Source organism: Passer montanus, unplaced genomic scaffold (genome assembly GCF_014805655.1).
Source record: "Passer montanus isolate IOZ18808 unplaced genomic scaffold, ASM1480565v1 scaffold27, whole genome shotgun sequence".
NCBI lineage: Eukaryota > Metazoa > Chordata > Aves > Passeriformes > Passeridae > Passer > Passer montanus.
Window position 1 is genome coordinate 217271 of NW_024367372.1, and position 18995 is coordinate 236265.

The 18995-nt window shown below is 47.8% G+C and overlaps 1 protein-coding gene across 1 annotated transcript in view; it reads right to left on the reverse strand.

Annotated features, from left to right (window-relative positions):
* Positions 1–1796: 1796 nt before the first annotated feature.
* The window catches only part of KIAA0586 (KIAA0586 ortholog), an 88560-nt gene continuing 71361 nt past the window's right edge, over positions 1797–18995 (reverse strand). The window contains exons 31-33 of the transcript XR_005627851.1: positions 8583–8867; positions 8142–8461; positions 1797–2464 (exon numbers count right to left, since the gene is read on the reverse strand). The gene's annotated coding sequence lies outside the window, so the exon portion shown is untranslated. The remainder of the gene's footprint in view (positions 2465–8141; positions 8462–8582; positions 8868–18995) is intronic.

Consider the following 18995-nt stretch of genomic DNA (forward strand, 5'->3'; position numbering starts at 1 on the left):
CCTGGTGAGCATCAAGTGGCATTTTAATGCCCTTCTATCCTTGGCTCCACGTGGCCCTAAGTGTAAAGGCTTGTAAATAATTAACTGCACTCCGAGAGTTTTAGGAAAGGGTGAATAAGTTGTCCTGGGGGTTCAGGCTGCTCCAGCCCTCGCTGGTGTTGTGACCAATGTGGGTTCCTGGCAGGACCATGGGCTATGAGGAACCACCCAGACCTCAGTCCCTCAGGGATGGCTCACACCATCCTTGGGTGTGGATGGACCTTTGGGAATTGCCATGGGGAAGAGGGAGAGCAGGAGTTTGCAGACAGCAAACTTGGGGGAAGGTTCAAATGAGGGTTCAGCCATGAAGCTGTGCCAGGCTGCCCGGTGCTTGCTGCTGCTGCACCAAAAATCCATCACTGCATCGAGCTGTCCCCGACATGTGGTGAGGAATAAAGGATTTCCACAACCTGCTGTGAGCTTCTGGCTTGTCTGAAACCCCACGTGCCGGGTCACCCAGGGGTTGGGGCTCAGTGGTCCTGTCACTGCTGGGCCAGGGCACAGTCAGGCCCCTCTGGGGCTGTGGGCAGGGAGGTTCTGCTGTTGCATGTTGCCTCAAAAATACTGGCCTTTTTTCTTCTGCTTTTTGCTTTAAAACTGGCTAAATAAGCTGAAATTTGAGACTTGCAAATCAGGGGCAAAAATAAATATTTTAAGTGAAACATTGGGAATTACTTACTTTTTAAAATTTCATCAATTTTTTCTTTTCTTTATGAATTTTAGCAGCACTAGGAAGTCCACCCTAAGCTCAGACCTCCTGAGCTCACTGCTGGCAGACCATTCCCTGCTGATCTCTTGGGATTTATCCCCCTTCTTTTCCCTCCTCTACCCATCACTCTGTAGCCCCTCTGGGACAGGAATTGTCTGTTCCTACAGAGTACTCTGCATTTGTCCTCAAACAGAGCCCCTGGGGCAGCAGCATGATGCAAAAAATAAATAATTTAAAATCAAACCTTGATCAATCTCATGAGAGCCCTTCTCCAGCCCTGCTTAGGTACTGCCTGGGCTTTTCCAGGAGCTGAGTAAAAATGAACAGGCAACTTGAGCACACCAGGCTATTCATACATTAGGCAATAATTATAATGTATATTAACTGCCTGGGTGTTGAAAGAGTCCCAGCATGAGATTGCTTCCCTAATAGGAGACAGGAGTGATAAAAGACAGTAATAGATTGCCTTTCAGATGTGGAATTAAAAGCAGCAGCTCATTAGATTATTTTTTTTTTCACAGCCTCTAATCGCAAGTAGTTTCTTTTCAAGTCAGATTTCCATTTCCAAGGCTAAGCTCAGCAACACAAACAGAAATTAAAGAGGATGGGGGGTCCTATTCTGACCTCTCCAGGATCACAGGAAGGGAGAGTAACTGAGCTCAGCTCAGCAGTGCTGCCCAGCCCACCTAGGCAGCCTTCTGAAGAGACTGTCATCAAAAGATCAGGATTTGGCAGCTTTTTTTTTTTCTTTTTTTCTCCTCTTGAAAGGTAGCTGCCGCCCCTAAATTTCCTTTTTTTTTTTTTTTTTTTTTTTGAGATATCCTAGAAGATAAAGCTTTTGAATTAGAACAATCAAACAAAAAAATTAAGTTACTTCAAAGCAGTGGTGAAGATTCTCTAAAAACTGACATTTCCACTTACTGATCCAGTTTGTCTCTAGCAAGGAATGGTTTCCAGACAACTTTGGCTGCTGTTTTTAAAAGTAAAGTATAGAAAGCAAGAGAAGAAAGAGCTGGATTTGTGCTGAGCTGGGAAGCACAGTAAATAACATTCATTAGGTTCTCCCAGACAGTTTTAATGACTCAGAGTTTTAAACTGTTCATTCAACATCTTTACAGGCCAAAATACAGTAAGGTTTCAAACTCAAATCCTTTGGCAGGAGCTACATAATCCATAAAACATTTTAAGGGCAGGAATACAGGGGAGAGTCAAAAAGGTATAAAATTAGGCTGGGAACGGTGTTGCTGGTCAAATTTCATCTAAATCAGCAGCAAAGTCTGATTTTATCTGTACTGATGGCACCTAAAAATAAAGAAGTCTGGAGCACCTCTGTCTTCCCACCCCCAGAGCCAGGACAGGCACAGCCACATGCAGATTTTGGCTGCCAGGCATGGGTTAACCAGGCTTCCCCATCCCTGGTTTTAGTAGCCAAGCTCTTAAACACAGACGGAGACTTGGATCCAGCAGCACAAAAGCTGAATTTTTTTTCCACTCTTCTGTCCACTTCAGCCTGGATGGGAAATGAGCTCTTCAGCAGAGGAGGGTTTACACAAGATTCCTGCAGGAATAATCCAGGCCTGGGGTTTAGGGCTGGCTTAAGGCTCCAAAAGTGGCACGATCCATGTCCCTTGGGAGCAGTCCTGCTGTGTCCTTCCAAGTGGGGTGCCAGTGCTGCTGGTCCTGGCAAGCAGGGGAGCCTGGGCAGCTGAAGTTGGTCTGTGGAAAGTGAAGGCAAGACCCTTCAGCCTGGTCACAGCTCTCCTTGAGGGGCAGGAGGATGCAGGGAGTGCCTGGGAGCTTCTCTGGAGCCAGGGGCTGGTGCTGGGTGCATCCCTGTGGGGTATGGTCACTGCAAGCCCATCCCCTTGCCCAGCTCACCAGCTTGAGGTGTTTTATGGTGTTTTTCCTGCCTCAGCACGCTGTGGTGCCAGTTAAAGAGAATTTTCAGGGTGGTTTAGCACCTGAACAGGGAGAAAAGTGAGGCCCAAATCACCCACAGGAGCCCCTGTGGGAGACACGAGCTCAGACCCTGCAGCAGCAGCAAGAGGTGCCATGGAGCAGGTGACACCAGCTCTGCCACAAGCCAGAGCCCCCCAGAGTGTGTGTGACACCCCGGGGTGTCCCACCAAGCTGCAGCCATGCCTGATGCCAGCTGTGCCACTGCTGGGGGACACAGGCACCTGCAGCAGCTGGGCTGGGCTGCTCCCAGAGCAGCATTTGCTCCCCCAAACCCCACTGCAGCAGCCGGCAGGGAGGCAGCAGGCAGGGAGCAGGGTCTGGCCTCAGAGGGATGGAGCCATGGTGCTGGGGCTTCAAAGGCTAGCCCAGGAGCTGCTGACAGGGACACACACACTGAGCAGGGCCCATGGGGAAAAGCAGCCTGGGGGGGGGATTTTAAGGAAAGATTTCAGCATTTTGGGGGACTGGAGAGGCCAGGGGTGCTGCAGAGCACCAGCTCATCTGGGGATGGCTGAAGCTGAGCTGATTTCTGTCATTTTGGTGTGACAGTGTTTGGGGTGAGCACGGTGAGGGCCCAGCCCTCAGCTCCAGGGGTGTAAATGAGGAGAGCACTCAGAGCCTCCATCTGCAGGGCAGGGCTTGCCCAGAGGGGTTGGGAAGCAGGGAAGGTGCTTTTCTGTGTGCTGGTTTGACAAACACGGTGTTGTGGTTGGGGAGACATCCAGGAGGGGAAGGAAGGGAACCCGCAGGATTTCCCGTTTATCAGCCACAACCACCTCCTCCATCTCTGCTGTCAGACAAGAAAGGCTCTGCAGGAAGGCCCTGTGGGCTGAGCAGGAAGGGGATTTCGTCCCTATCACCCCACACCATGGCACATGTGATGGTTTCCCTGGATCAGAGGTGCTCTCCCCAGATCAGGTTTGCAGCTGTGTGCATTTATCCAGTGCTCAGCAGCTGCAGATCAAACCTGGGGTCAAAACCAAGAGCCCACAAACCCAGAGCCACACTCCAGCCTGGCTCTGCTTCCCAGCTCCGTTTGCTCCTCCAGAGGCAAAAGGTTCAAGCCCTTTGCCCATTCACTTCCCAGAAATAGAGTCAGGACCTAAAAGTAGCCATTAACCCCCCTCCAGAAAGTCCCCATGGATTACTTTTTGTTGCTAAATATCCTCTCCCTGCTCCCCCTTCCTCCTGGTGTCCTGTTGCATGGAGAGCTTGAGCACAAAAAAATGCACAGCTGAAAATGAAGCAAACCCCTGAAAAAAACAGGAAACCAACCCAGGAGTGAGCCCTTCCCTTCACTGCTCCCTGTGCTAAATCCTTTGGAGGTGAGCAGCTCAGACCCAGAAATCCCAGAACTTCCCATTCCCTCTCTCTTTTATGATTACCCAACCCCACTACAAGCAGGCAATAAAATCCTGCAGCAACATCAACAAAATTAGATCAATTCCATGGCTTCACTTCCTCTTTAAACCTTATCAAATTACTCATCCTAAGGATCCTGGGGAATAGCTCTTTACGGAGAGAGCACAAAAATCAAATTAAAGATTCATTCAAATTAAAAGGTTCAATTTTGAAAGAGGCAGGGCCAGGCCAGAAGGAGCTGAGGAAAGTATTTTTTAATGAGCTCAGTGGCAGGAGTATCTTTAATAATAGATCTGATGGGGGGACCCTGGAACCTGGTAGCACATGAGGCCTTTCCCTCCACACTGGGATAAATCAAAGGCACAGGTGTCCCCACACACTGGTGTTAATGGTCCCTCTGAGCCCCAGATAAAATTTTGGTGACCTGAAGAAAAATGTGGCATCAGTCTTATGGACTGGCTGAGCATCTAAGAGAAAAAGGCAAGGTAAGAGTTATAAAAGAAAATTAATTCTCTGGTGGGATGAGACCTCTGGTAACTTGGCTCTGATCCTTCCTGGTTCTGGTTTGAAAACAAACTTAGCAAGAGAATCAGAGAATCACAGAATGGTTTGGGTTGGAAGGGACCCTAAAGCCCATCTAGTTTCAGCCCCTTGCCATGGGCAGGGACACCTTCCCCTAGATCTGGTTGTTCCAAGCCCTATCCAGCCTGGCCTGGAGCACTGCCAGGGATCCAGGGGCTGCCACAGCTTCTGTGGGCACCCTGTGCCAGGGCCTCCCCACCCTCACAGTCAAGAATTTCTTTCTAATATCCAATCTAAACCTGCACTCTTTGAATTTAAAGTAATTTCTACTTGTCCAGGCACTCCATGCCCTTGTCCAAAGTCCCTCTCCAGCTCTCCTGGAGCTCCTTTAAGCACTGCAAGTGGCTCTGAGGTCTCCCCAGAGCCTTCTCCAGGCTGAACAACCCCAACCCTCAGCCTGTCTCCAAAGCAGAGGCTCCCCAGCCCTCTGGCCACATCTTTGCTCTATCAGGTCCATGTCATTCTGATGTTGGGGATCCCAGAGTTGGATGCAGCACTCTTATCAGCATTTTCTTATCTCAAATCACCCATCCACATCCATGGCAGAGCTTTCCCATTCCCAGGACAGAGATGGGCTTCAATTTTCCTGCTGTTCAAAAGGGAATGTTGAAACTCCACTGCTGCAGGTCAGGGCTCTTCCCAAATCCTGCCTGTCCATCCATGGGCTGTCACATTTTTCACTGTAAAATTCTTGTACCAGGATCTGGGTCAGGGTGAGCAGAGCTTGTGAATGCCAGGACTGCAGTGCTGGAGTACAAGTGGAGATAATAATCAATGGAGATGCTGATTCCAGCAGCAGGGAAATTTTCCAAGGCAGTGCAGAAATTGAAGACCTTCACCCCGACTTTGAGACACTTGCCAGTTTGGGGTAAGGGAGGGAGAAGTTTGGGGGGTTGGTGATGTGGGACTGTGCCCTTGGATAGTCTCAGAGTGTCAGGGCAGCACCTATATATAGATGTGCACATAAATACACCTATACATATGCATGTGTGACACACTGCAATCAGTCTGTCTGCAGCTGCTGACAGGGGCAGTCCAATCCTTCCCCAGGAGGGAAAAAATCAGCTGGACTCTGCTGAGAAAAGGGAGGAGGATGCAGAAGTCATCTCAGAAAATTAAAGTAAAAAAAAAAAAACTGATCTGCAGCTTGAGGTTTTGAGGCACAGTTTGCTTTTCTCTTTGTTTTTTTCCTCTTTCCCCACTTGCTCTGTGCCTGGCTGAGCTCTTGCCCCTTCCTGCTGCCAGTTTGCTTTCCTGCAGCCCTTTGCAATTGGCAGAGGCTCCTGGAAAGCCTCTGCATGGCTGGGGCAGGAGGTGATGAGTTTGATGGTGCTGCCCACAAAGCAGCACCACCAGAGAGGGAGCCAGGGATGGAAGAAAAACAATTTCCAGATTTTTCTTAAGCCTCAAAGCCCTCCCTCTCTTCTCTCCCACAAGAGTTCCTGGCTCACAGAGAGTGCCTGTCTCCTCTGGCTGCCCCCTCCTCACTCCCCCACCAGCCCAGGAAGATGGGATGAAGCTCTTTCTCTGCCAGGATGGAATACTGGATGGTAAATTTTGATGCAATTGACTGAAAACAGCCTGTAGAGCTAGAAATCATTTTCTGGGCAGGCTTGAGGCCACAGAGAAAAGCTCCAAAGTGCTTCAAAACCCTGCTCCCTGCATGGGTTAGAAACAGGTGGTTTGATAATTTTCTTTTTCTCAGGGGCTGTTTCCCTTCCTTGCCCTTGCCCTGGGGTGAGGAGTGGCTGCTCTCAGAGCTGGGCAAGGAGGGGTTTGAGGGAAGCATTTCTGCTTTAAAGAGAAAAAAGAACAAAAAACAAAAACAAAAGGACAGAAGGGCATACAGTGATGGGACAAGGGGTAATGGCTCTAAACTAATCCAGAATCCCTTGGGACGGCTGGGTCTCAGAAGTGCCAACATCTGACCAGAGCATCAAGAGAACAACTCTCCCTGCTGATGCTTCAGTTTTCCAGCATGGCCATCCACTAAATCCTTGAGCTAAAGGGGATTTTTGTACTTGCTTAAGACATTTTTGTCCTCAGCAAAGCACTGCTCAGGGCCCCCAAATGGGGAATAGTCAAATCCCCTGAGCTGGAATAGCCTGTTCCCTTGTGCTGAAATTGCTGCACTCTAAAAACACACTTTTAAATGTTTCTGCTGGTGCATGGCAAATGCCCTCAATCCCCACTTGGAGTAAGTCCCTTGGAAAGCAATTTATGATGAGTTTTGTTTCTTAATTAGAATGTGACTGCATGAAAAGTTATAAAGAGGCTGCTGAGGTTTTTTTTTTTACTTTTTACAGCAGCTCCTTGGGGAAAAGGCCTTACTTTAAACCATGAGAAGGAATCCAGAGGGTTCTGGCACTCTCCTGATGAACTCAGGGAAGCTGATCCTGGGGGAAGTGGCCAAACAGGCAGCTCAGGTCCATCACTCTTGCCTTCACCCACCCCAAAATCCCCACCATCCCTCCTGCAAAGGACCTGCTGCAGGCTGGCTTCCACTCAAGGATGGTTTCAAAAGGTTCAATTTAGCAACAGATGCAGGAACACCATCAGTGGTGGCATCACCTCCAGTCACACCCCCAACACTTCCCCTCTCTCTTTCCAGCTGCGTTGGCCAAGAGTAAACTGAAGAATTGTGATTAAAAAAAAAAAAAGAAAATAAAGATTTTGTTTCCATTTTACATGGAATCTGGAGGGGCTCAGAGACTTCCATGATGGTGCAGCACTGCCATTGAGACCAGGCTGGTTGAAGACAGACTTTGCTAGGAGTCAAAAAAAGCTCCAGGAGAGCAGCCCAGGTGCATTTTTTCATTGCTGCTCACAGAAGTGTCATTGAAGGGTCTGCAAAATTTCTCCCAGCATTTTGATTTTCTGTTTTTATAACCTCATTACCACTTAAAAGCACTTCTTCTGGAGGAGCAGAGGACCTCCAAAACAGGGAAGATAATAGTTATGAAAGGAAATAATTCTACAGTAGGGTGAGACTCCTAGTACTCGGCTGTGCTCCTGCCTAGTCTGGGTCTGAAAACAATCTCAGAAGGAGATTCATGGAATCACAGAATGGTTTGGATTGGAAGGGACTTTCAAGAACATTCAGTTCCACCCCCTGCTATGGGCAGGGACACCTTTCATTATCCCAGATTGCTCCAAGTCCATCCAGCCTGGCCTTGGACACTTCCAGGGATGGGGCAGCCACAGCTTCTCTGGGCAACCTGTCCCAGGGCCTCACTACCCTCTACCTAAGGATTTCTTCCTTAAATCTAATCTAAATCTGCCCTGTTCCATCTTAAGGCCATTCCCCCTTGTGAAAAATGCCTGGCTCTGCAGATGATGGAGGCAGAAGTCTTTCCTTGCTGGCTCCCTTTGCAGAAATACACACAGCAGACACGATCTACACAGCAGCTCCCATGCTAAACAAAAGGCAGGCAAAAGTTCAGCAGCTTCCCTGCTCCTGAAGGTGGAAAATCTGTTTGGCTACACTCACCCACTCCTCGAGTTGTTGGCATATCCCAAAGAGAGCATGATATTCCCGTGTTTCGTAGGAGCAGCACAACAAACCAGACAGAGCGAGAAATCCAGGAGCAGCACAAAAGCCATAAATACCAACCACAGTGCTGAGCCAATTAGTGAAACAAGAGAAATCCAATCCAGCCTTGGGTTTTCACTCAGAGGCAGGAATGTCTCTGCTGCTGCCTGGGAAGTTCGCCGGCGCTGGCAGCTCTGAGAATTCACCTCGTGTAAACTCAGCAGAGATGAAAAATACTCCTCTGCTCCAGGCAAAGCTGCTGAGGAGCTGCAAAGTGGCTGAAAGAAAGTGGAAAGATTAATTTGGGGATCAGTGGAGTAGCCAGAGCAGCCAAAGGAGCTCAGCTCAGTGAGTGGGTCAGGGGGGCTGTCAGTGAGAGCCATGAGTCACGACCAGCACCTGGGAAATGAGGCTGGAATCAAGGCTGATCTCATCTCCTCGCTGGATGAGGAGTAACCCCACACAGAAATTACAGCAACCACACTGCTCTGGTAGTTGGAAGGTCCTTGAATGGCAGAGAGCACAGGGAGCACCAAAATATCCACACACAAAAGCAGGGACAGAGTGATTTGTGGCAGTAGCTCTCACCCCTGATGGAGAGATGTCTTCCAAGCTGGGATTTAAATTCAGTTCCTGAGCTCCGACTGGTTTGAAGTCAATGACTGAAGTTTTGCCTTTATTAACCTGTAACCAAATAAAAGGTTCAAATCAGCTCTTCCACAAAGCTGCTGCATCACTGTCACTGCTTTTTGGCTGCAGGAACCATGGCTTTATGAAATTCTCTTTACAAACAGAAGGCACCAGGAACAGGCCTTCTGTTGAAGGCCTTCTATGAACTATTTTAGTTCATACAGACATTTTGGCATTGCAGCCAGTCCTCATCAGTAAGAGCAAGTGTAACACTGGTGACTTCAGTGCTGAAGAGCAGGCTTTGAAACTGCTCATAATGCTGCTGTTTGAACGCTCATCACCCTCAGAAATGGGAAAATTTGGGATTGAAAGGAGGTGGTGCTGCATCAGTGAACTGCAGAGGACAGAGCAGCTCAGCTCAGCCCAGCCCAGCCCAGCCCAGCCCAGCCCAGCTGGGGGATGGATGCAGGAGCACAAAGCTGAGGCAGGTGAGGTCTGAGCACCCCAAGGCTGCCTGGATCACCCAGGGAGCAGCAGCACAGGAGGGCAGGGCCAGTGGAAGGCAGCAGTGCAAGGGCTGAGCTGGGCACCTCACCATGGCCTTGCAAGAGCCAAACCCACCACTAAGCCATGTCCCCAAGTGCCACATCTAGGGGCCTTTTCCATCCCTCCAGGGATGGTGATTCCCCCACATTCCTGGGCAGGCTGTTGCAGTGCTTGACAAGCCACTCCATGAAGAAATTTCCCCTAATATCCAATCTAAACTTCCCCAGGTGCAACTTGAGGTTGTTTCCTCCGGTCCTTCACTCATTACCTGGGAGAGGAGACCAACCCCACATCACTCCAGCCTCCTTTCAGGGAGCTGTAGATGGATGGTTTGCTCCCCCAGGGATTTTCAGTCATTTCCTGCTGCCTGTGGTGATGCCTGAAGGATGCAGGGAAGGGTTAGATGATGCTGGCAGGCAGACAGGAGCAGGAGATCCTTCTGCAGCCCCATCTCAGCTCAGCTGGTGGGGTTTGGCACATTCATCCTTTGGACATCACCTGTGAGGGGTGCACAGGGCACAGAGCACACCTCCCTCCTCACCCACCAGCACCTGGAACAAATCCCTCAGCAGGGACAGGAACAGAGGACAGGGAGCAGCAAGAGAAATTATTTCATTTAATCTTCACTGCAAGCATCAGGAACCTGTGTGTAAGCTGGCTTTGCAGCACCAGCACCTCTAAAGCAGCATTTCCTGGATGAGTGAGAAAGCTCTCTGTTAAAGAATAAACTTAACAAAAGACAGATTAAAAATTGTCTATATTTTACTGAAAAACCCAGATTCCTAATTTCTGCATGCTCTGGCTGCCCTGAGGCACAACAACATGTAAATCCACACACACCAGCACAGTCTGAGGGCTGAAATCCTACACCCACTAGTTTGTCTGAGGGAGGAAAAGTTATCAGATTAAAGATCAGCAAGATTTAAGGACTGCTACAGCATTTATCACAGTGGGTTTTGCACTCATCTGCTTTATGTACTCAACCAAGATTTACTCGGAGTTGTCACTATTTGGGCTCTGAGGAGGAAACATGCTGACTCCTTCTCCTTTCTCATCCACTGAGACATCTGAGCCTATGCCTAAATTTACCCAAGAGAAGGGGCTCATTGAAGCTGGTACAAGTATTCTTATATTTAAATGTAGGGATGTGTTTGAAATATCTTGTGAAATTGAAGCTTGGGCACAGTAACCCAAAATACTTCCATGTTTCTAAGCTTGTCCCCAGGCCTGCTGCTTTCAGAGCTTCTTTCACATTACTAAAAATGTTTGCACACTCAAGTTTTCCATTTGGCGTGGATAAGTTTTCCATTTGGTGTCAGTTTTAGCAGCAGCAGCAGCAGCCACCCAAACAATTCAAATACTCCCAGGGACATGGAAAATCAGTATTTGATCAGGTGCTTGGGTTGTATCAGAAATTTATGTATTACTTTTACCTAACCCTAAACGATCCAATATCCAAGCACTGTTTTCTTCAGATCATAGAACACGGAATATTCTGAATTGGAAGAGACCCACAAGGATCAATGAGTCCAGCTCCTGGCCCTGCACAGAACAACCCCAACAATCCCACTCTGTGCCTGAGAGCATTGTCCAAATGTTCCTTGAGCTCTGTCAGGCTTGGTGCTGTGACCACTGTCTTGGGGAGCCTGTTCAGTGCCCAATCACCCTCTGAATGAGACACTTTTTCCTCGTATTCAAGTCCATACCTTTTCCTAATATCCAAAATCCTTTATCCTAATATCCAGATGTTTCATTTGCCATGTGAAAATTAATTATCAGAGTTCAATTCCCATTACATCAAAAACCTTTTGGAAAAAACCATAATCCAGGATGGTCTTTTTCTTAACAAAGACACCTGGCAGGATGCAGAAATAGCTGTAAAAATAACAGAAGCAGCACTACAACTGTCCTGCATCCATCCAAGTTCGAGCCATGTTTTTGGTGATGGCCACAGCACAGGGAAAATCCAACCTCTGACAACTGTCTTGCACTTCTTGAAAACCACATGAATTCCCAGCTAATTTCTTCACGTGAGCACTGCCTTTCCAAGCCATCTCAGAGCTTCCAAAATGCTCTCACAGAGAGGAATGGGCAAGGAACTTTTTAAAGGTTTTGCAAGAGGACCAGCCCTGGAAACCCAGATTGGTTCTTCTCTGCTTCTGTTTAGGAGCAGCATTCCCAGGCTGCATTTCCAAGAGGTTTTTGGTTTTACAGCTGTCATGACAGCAATTTTCTCAGCTTTGCAAGGTTCCCTCATATCCTGTTTGAGCTGGCTTATCTCTGTTTAGAAGCCATGTTCCTACATGGCGTTTTTCAGGAACAGATGTTCCAGCTGATCCCGCATTGCAGCACTCAACGTATTTCACAGCCCCATTTTGAAACAATTAGCCTGTCACTGCTGAAAGAAACCTAATGCTTGGCTACTTGTTCACTTTGGAAATTAAAAAAAATAATTCAGGAGTAACCTATGATTTATGCTTTTCCCAAATATGCCAAGATGCTCTAAATTTACAGCTCGTTAAAATGGCAGCGTGTCGTGGTTCAGCTGCTGGTCCCAAGATTTGTTATCTGGAGAAAAAGATCTGTGGGCAGAGCAGCTGGCAAAGAGCTCTCCCAGCCCCAAAAGTGACAAAAAATAAAAATAAAAAGAAAAAATAAGTAAGGAGAATCTGTATTTACACAAATTAAAAGCTAATGGGTTAGTGAGGAATGTTCAGAGCAGTGGCATCTGTAGCTTTTGGACCACAGGCTGCTGTCAACACACCCAATCTACTGTGCCATACAAGACAGCCTAATTAATAAGTGCTTAATGGAATAATAGAATCCTAGCATGGTTGGGTTGGAAGAGACCTTAAAGCTCATCCATTTCCACCCCTCGGCCATGGCAGGGAGACCGTCCACTGTCCCAGGCTGCTCCAAGCCTGGCCAGCCTGGCCTTGGACACTTCCAGGGATCCAGGGGCAGCCACAGCTTCCCTGGGCAGATGCTCTGGATTGCAAACACCCAGCAGAGCACCTTGGACCCACGGCTGGGATTCCAGTCATCTGCAGGCTTGGGAACCATCCAGGCACAGACCCAGTGAATAACAAGGTGCACAAAATGGCTTTGGTGCCATAAAAGCCAAAGGAGCCACAGGCAGATTTATATCAGGGAAGAATTTGATCCCCAATATTAAGCAGAAGTAATACCCACAAAAAAGGAACTTGCAGGCTGCTGCAATAAAATTATTTCCTTTTCATCTCCTCGAGATTCCTCCAGGCTATTTCTACTTGGAGGAAGAGATCTCATGGTCATACAGATCCAGACCCAAAGGAGTGAGCACCCAGCACAGAGCCCATCTGCCACCAACACACACCCCCTGCCTGTCCCTGCCTGCTTGGCACCTTCCAGTGCCATTTGTAACCTTGTGTACCTTTGTGACCTGCTCCTGGTCAACTTTCTTTCCCTTGGAGCAACCTGCTCTGGTGGAAGATGTCCCTGCCCACGGCAGGGGGTTGGAATGAGATGACCTTTAAGGTTCCTTCCAACCCAACCCATTCCATGATTCCCTATGTCTCCCTTTCCCTTCAGAGGGATGAGGGGGGCTGAGCCAAGCCCGAGCTGGCAGCCCATGGCTGACATTTCCTGGCCAGCACAGGGTGCAGTAACAAGGGAAACGACAGCAACCGAGCTTCCAGCATGGAGCAGCTGCCAGGCCACTTGTCCCTGCTGACACACAGCCTGGCAAGGACAGGTCCAGTCTGCCAGGACCAGGCTGAGCAGGAAGAGCATCTCCAGGAGCAGGCTGAGAGCCCAGGCAGGAAGAGCATCTCCGGTGACAGCTCACTAGCGGCAGACAGAGATAGGAGACCAGACAAGGGTCAGGAGAGGCACTGCTGCAACCACGAGCTTCAATTAACTGAAAACAGCAGAGGCTGCCTGAAATAAAGCTCTTTCTCATATCAGCTGACACTCAAGGCAACTGCATTTTTGATCATCAAAGCAAAACCAAAAAGCTTTTGCTCTCTGCGATTGCTCACAGACCTTCTCTGGGAAGGCATCCTGCCACTCACAAGTTTAGGGAGGGAAATGCTTTCTCAGGCTCCTGCAAGGATCACACAGCCCAGACATGCCAGAGCCATTCCTTGGTCTTATTTATGTGTATCAGATGCAAAACTCATTTCATAAGTGTATTTTGCTCTCAAGCAAGGAGTAGCTGAACGAAGGACAAGAGTGGAGCAGTAATTCTTGCATTTTCAAATACAGATTTGAACAGGCCACTGCTATTTTCAAATACAGATTTAGCAGCCAGCACTCCTCAAAGAAAGGCTGGGAGATGAGGTTAAGATGAGTAGAGGCTCTCAGAACAATGGTCCTAGTGGAAAATGACCATTGGGGTGGGCTCATCTCCACCAGCCCTGATCCCAAGCATCCAGGGATGTGGGGAATGAACAGAAAAACCCACCTTACCCCAAAGGAGGAGTCTCCAAGAGCAGAGGTGGCTCACATCCTAGAGAGCATGTTCCAAAAACCATGTGCAGGGGGATAGCAGAGGTGTGGACACCTTCACTGCCCACCAAACAGAATCCCACTCTCAGCAGAGTCACAGCAGCAGGACCTCTGTCTGGCCTTACCTGTTACACACAGGAAAACAGTGGTTCTGCACTGAAAGGCACAGCATGGATCCAGCACTTATTCCCCAAGGGATATTTCTACAACATTTATCACTGATTGAAGTGAATTTGGGTGCCAGCACCCCTCCAGACTGGCCTTTCTGCCTCTGGGTTCTTGCACATGGCTGGGGGTGCAGCAGGCAGGGACTGAATTACCAGGGTTATAATTCTTGGCTGGGTACTTCTGACTCTGGTGAGGCACTGGCAGAGCTCAGCTCACTAATTCACCTCCATGTAAACATGATTATTTTAAATGAACTCCAGACGAGGCTTAACTGTAAAAACATCTCCAGTTTTTGTAGCATTTTTAAGTGTTCAGCTCCGAGTTGTATTCGTTACGGCAAGAACTTACCCTTTCTTCATCTTACAAAGAATATTTTCAGAATTAATGATGCCCAACACCCCCCAACTATAACACCAAAAGTCACAAGTCTGCAAATTAAGCTGCAGCGGGATTTCACGGTCAGGATTTTCCCTTTCTTAGCCAACCATTCCTTTCCTCACAAACAGGAATGCTTTCAGCTTTCAGAGCCAAGCTGAAGAGAAGTGAAAACAGTAAGAGGTATTCACTTGGCTGCATTTCTTTGAGTGTTTCTGGTGCAGGGTTCCCATTACAGCTTGTGAGGAGAAGTGGCAGAAAAACACTGTGTGTACATGGGAAGGGTTGTACTTTCTCTGAGCAGACACGTTTCCAGGAGGCGGCAGATGAAAGAGCTGGTGGTACTTCAGACAGGGGAAAATAACATCTTGCCAGTTGTGTTTATTTGTAGGGCCCTGTGATTTATGCCTTCCCATTTGTAGAGGGCTTGAGAGAGAAGGATCACGTGGGCTCTGTTTAGATAATCCCCCAGGAAATTCGGAGTACATCAAGCGGGGAGAGAGGGGGTTTGTTCTCCTAGATGAGAGGGGCTGGGAAATGGCAGGGAGAGGTGAGATTTCCTCAAGATCCTGGAATGAAGTTCAAGGCTCTGATTTTCTGAGAAGATTGAGTGTGGGTTGTGAGAACGAAGCAATTAAGATAAGAACACAAGTAGTTCAGGGTAGGCAGGGATGAACAGTTCTTTGCTGTTATTTACTGGCCCAGTGCAGAGAAAAACAAGGATTTACTCCCTCAAAGAGCTTTACCTGTCAAACAGTACAAGGAGAAGATGCAGAACTGTTGCTACAAGCATGAAAGCAGAATCTGTCCCCCTCTGACTCACACTCCTGCTCTTTTTATTTTCTATAAGAATGCCTCTTTGTGGTATGCTCCCCATCTCAACCCTTTGGAGCCTCCTGGATTTAGCAGGACTTGCAGAAGTCAGCCACTATTGTCTGTATAAAGAATCTACACTGGCATTTCACAGCCTGGAAAACATCCTTACCACACTTAGAGGAGGCAAGAATGCAACTGCTTTTAAAAAGAAAACACTTATGGCAAAGATGAGTTTAGTTAATTGTTCTGGGGAAAAAAAACAAAGCCAAAGGCCAGGCTGGATGGGGCTTGCAGCAACCTGGGCTAGTGGAAGTTGTCCCTAGATTGGAACTGGATGGTCTTTACGGTCCCTTTGAATTCTGTGACTCAAAATCAGCTGTACAAAGAGGCAACATCTCAGCATCCCAGCACAGAAAATCCCCCTCAGCCTTGAGCTGCAGAGCTTAAGGTCCAGAGGAATCCCTGAGTGTCCAGCACCTGGCACGGTGCTGCTGGAAAGCTGCTTTAAACACAGGCATGAGCAGCCCTGAGTGCTCCTGAAACAGTTCCTGGGTGTCACAGTGTGCCAGAGGTGCTGATGAAGGGAGCACAGCAGGGAAGGAGAGAGGGAGGATGTGATTCTGGTGTTTGTGTGACATGCAGGATGCTGAATGCCCTTGGCCAAGGGCACTTTGCACTGGAGCAGAGATTTCCCAGACTGTCAAAGGATAAAAGGAAGGGAGGGAAGAAAAATGACAGGATGCCACTCATCCAGCCAAATCCCCCATCACTACAAGAAGCAGCTCCCAGAACCCATTAAAAATAAGCTCTAAGTCCTCATTTCAGTGGCAAGATTTTTCCATGGTGATCAAACACTCAGCTCTCTGGGTGATAACAGAAGCACAACTGCACCTGCTTTAAGGAACAGGCACCCACCAGGGGAGACTTTTTCATCTGACAGTAAAAAATTGGAGTGCTGAGACCTTTAGAAGACCCCACAGCATCCCTGCCTGCAGCCAGGTCAAGGCAATAGGAAGTGTTAGCAACCCTAATTTGCAGGGCTGGGCACCCCTGCCAGGAGAGAACAGAGCTGAGAGTGCCTGAAGAGTCCAAGCTGCCCAGGGCAGGCAGGATGAAGACTGGCACTGCTGGGAGTTCACTGCCTTCCTCCCACACCTCCCTCCTGGAAGCTGGTTGGGCTTCCAGCTCATCAGCAGAGTAGCAGGATTGCTGCTTCCCAGCTGGTTTCAGGTTTTTTGGGGTTTTTAGTGAAGTTCTTTGCTCAGCACCTGCTGAGCTCTTCATGTGAGTGATTTTTGTGTCTCTTCTTCCCAGCTGTTTTTTTTTGGGAGCTGCCCTAGATCTGCAACAGCCTTTCCAGGGGCAAGAGCCCCACTGGATTTTAGTTCAAGAAATTTCAGGAGTTTCACATCCCCCTTTGAGGTCCTCCACAACTTTAGTGCAGGATCTGCCAGCCTGGCAGCCTGGGGCCTTTGGGATGAAGTCTGACCAGAAGGACAACAATTCTCTGCCCCAAGTAAATCCTGCAGAGGGGGTGAAAAAGCACCTCTTTCCAAAATGGCCCTTTTTTGCACTGGAAATATATGAGAATTACCTCCCCCATGATCAAGGCACGTCACAGGCTTCTGATTCCACTTCTTGACTTTTCCCTCTCTATTTTAATCTAAATATGAAGTAATGTATAAAGAACAAAATAACCCCTGAACTATAAGAATCCCCTTTCTGCACTCACCTCTCAAGGCAGAGAATGAGACCAAACTACAAAACCAGGCTTCCCCTTCTACCCAAAATACAACAAAAGCTGCAGACATGGATGCAGGACTGTGGGTTTGTGTTATTGCCATTGCAGGAACAAAGCCCAGGCCTTATTCTGGCCTCTGCTCAGCTGGCCACACCACCACACTGAGATTTCCATAATTTTATTTGGGATTTCTGGAAAAAACCTTTTGTTGCAGCTCCCCGACCTGGCTCAAGGATGCCACAACATTGAGATTTGGATAAGGGATCCGGCCACATTCACAAGAGCAAAAAACCAAAATCTCATCCAAGTCTTGGAGGGTTGGGGGAGGCATCAACACACAATCAAAATAATGAATATTTTGAGGTAACTTATGAACGATATGCATCTAAATCAGGAGTGCAGCAGAAAAAGGGGAATAAAAAAGAGATCTCCATAGGAACAATCCTGCCAGGCAGGCAAATATCTCAGTGCTTGTACAGAAGCTTTCAGTTCCACACACAAAACACCACTGGGACACCTCTGGGAAGGATGGATTTCCCATGTTGTAACAATCCCATAGGATGCAATCCTGCCCCCAGTGCTCGTGCCAAGTGTTCACAGTGAGCTGTTAAACAGTTGCAGGGTTCCAGCTCTTCTGTGGCTGCATTTCAGACTGGAATCCAACAGAATTTTTGCACATGTGTCATTTTACACATCTGAGTGCTTAATCCACTGGGAGGGGGTTGGCACACGCATCTTTCCTCCATCAGGACAGAAATGTTATCCTGCAGCAGTTCAGAAAGCACCTGGGAAGGCCAGCTCATGTTTTTAGCAGCTAATTTTGACAACTTCCATCTCCGAGCCATGAACAGGAGCAACAAAAACCTCACTTTTATCCAGTTTCCCACAGTTCAGATAAGATGGAAGTGTGCACATGAAATTTTCTGCCTCTGATATTGAAAACCCAGATAAGCTGAGCAGGGAAGGGTGACACCAGCTGCAGTCCTGCCCCAGAGCCAGGGCTGGACTGGGAGCTGGGATCTCCCCCAGTGCCAGGAATCTCATTCCTACCACTCACTACAGAGCTGCTCTCTTTTATCTTCAGGAAGGGGAGAAAAGGGGAAAAAAAGCCATGGATTCTCAAGCACCTCACTTCCAAAATGCCAGATTTTCCTCATCAAAGTCAGAAAAAGATTCTCTGCAAATATAAAAGCTTCTGACATTTCAGTTTCGTGCTTTCCTAGCACTGCCAGTCCAATCCATGAACAAACAGCCTCGTTCCAGAGCTTTCCCAATTTAAGACACGAGCAAACTTCACCAGGAATTCAATCAAACCACAAAGTAAAGCCAGGGGTTTGGTTTCCACGCTACAACCCTGAAATCCAATAACACCCTTCCTACCCCCTCACCTCTCTGCTGCTGAGATTTAACTGAAAAATAGAGCTGTATAGAGGTGGGTTTTTAATACTTTTCCTGGATGGAATTCTATTTGATGCTGTTAAGCTTTGATGACATACCCCAATGACTGGCTTGGAAGAAATCCATTTAGCAAGCTTGCAAATCACGCTGTTTCAGTTCCGTGAGTGCCCATGAGAAATGTGCATTTTCAATCATAAAAGCTGTAGAAACAAAATGGAACTTGGAGATGCAGACAGAAAAATTCCTTATCAAGGCTTGGCTGTGCTCACAGAACATGTGCTTACCATTTCCAACTCCGGAAAACTACTTACAGGAACCTGAAATACAAGACTGAGTCCAAAAGTAAGAAATAGATAAATTTCTAGAAGATACATTTAGGTTTTTTTTTTTTCCATTTCAAAGTCAAAATGGAGACTCAGATAAAAACTAAAGCAGCCCTCCCTTCTCCCCCTGGCTTTTCCTAGGAATATAAAGAATTGTAATATGATCCATGCATGGAGTGTCAGATTTACAAAGGTTCCCTTATGTTTATGTGGCAGGACACAATGTTTTGGGGAAGCCTGGAGGAAGGAAAAGCCAAGAGTTTGCACTTTTTTCACCTCTCCAAAATGCTCTTTGAATAGGAACAGCAGAGGTTGCAGTGGGGATGA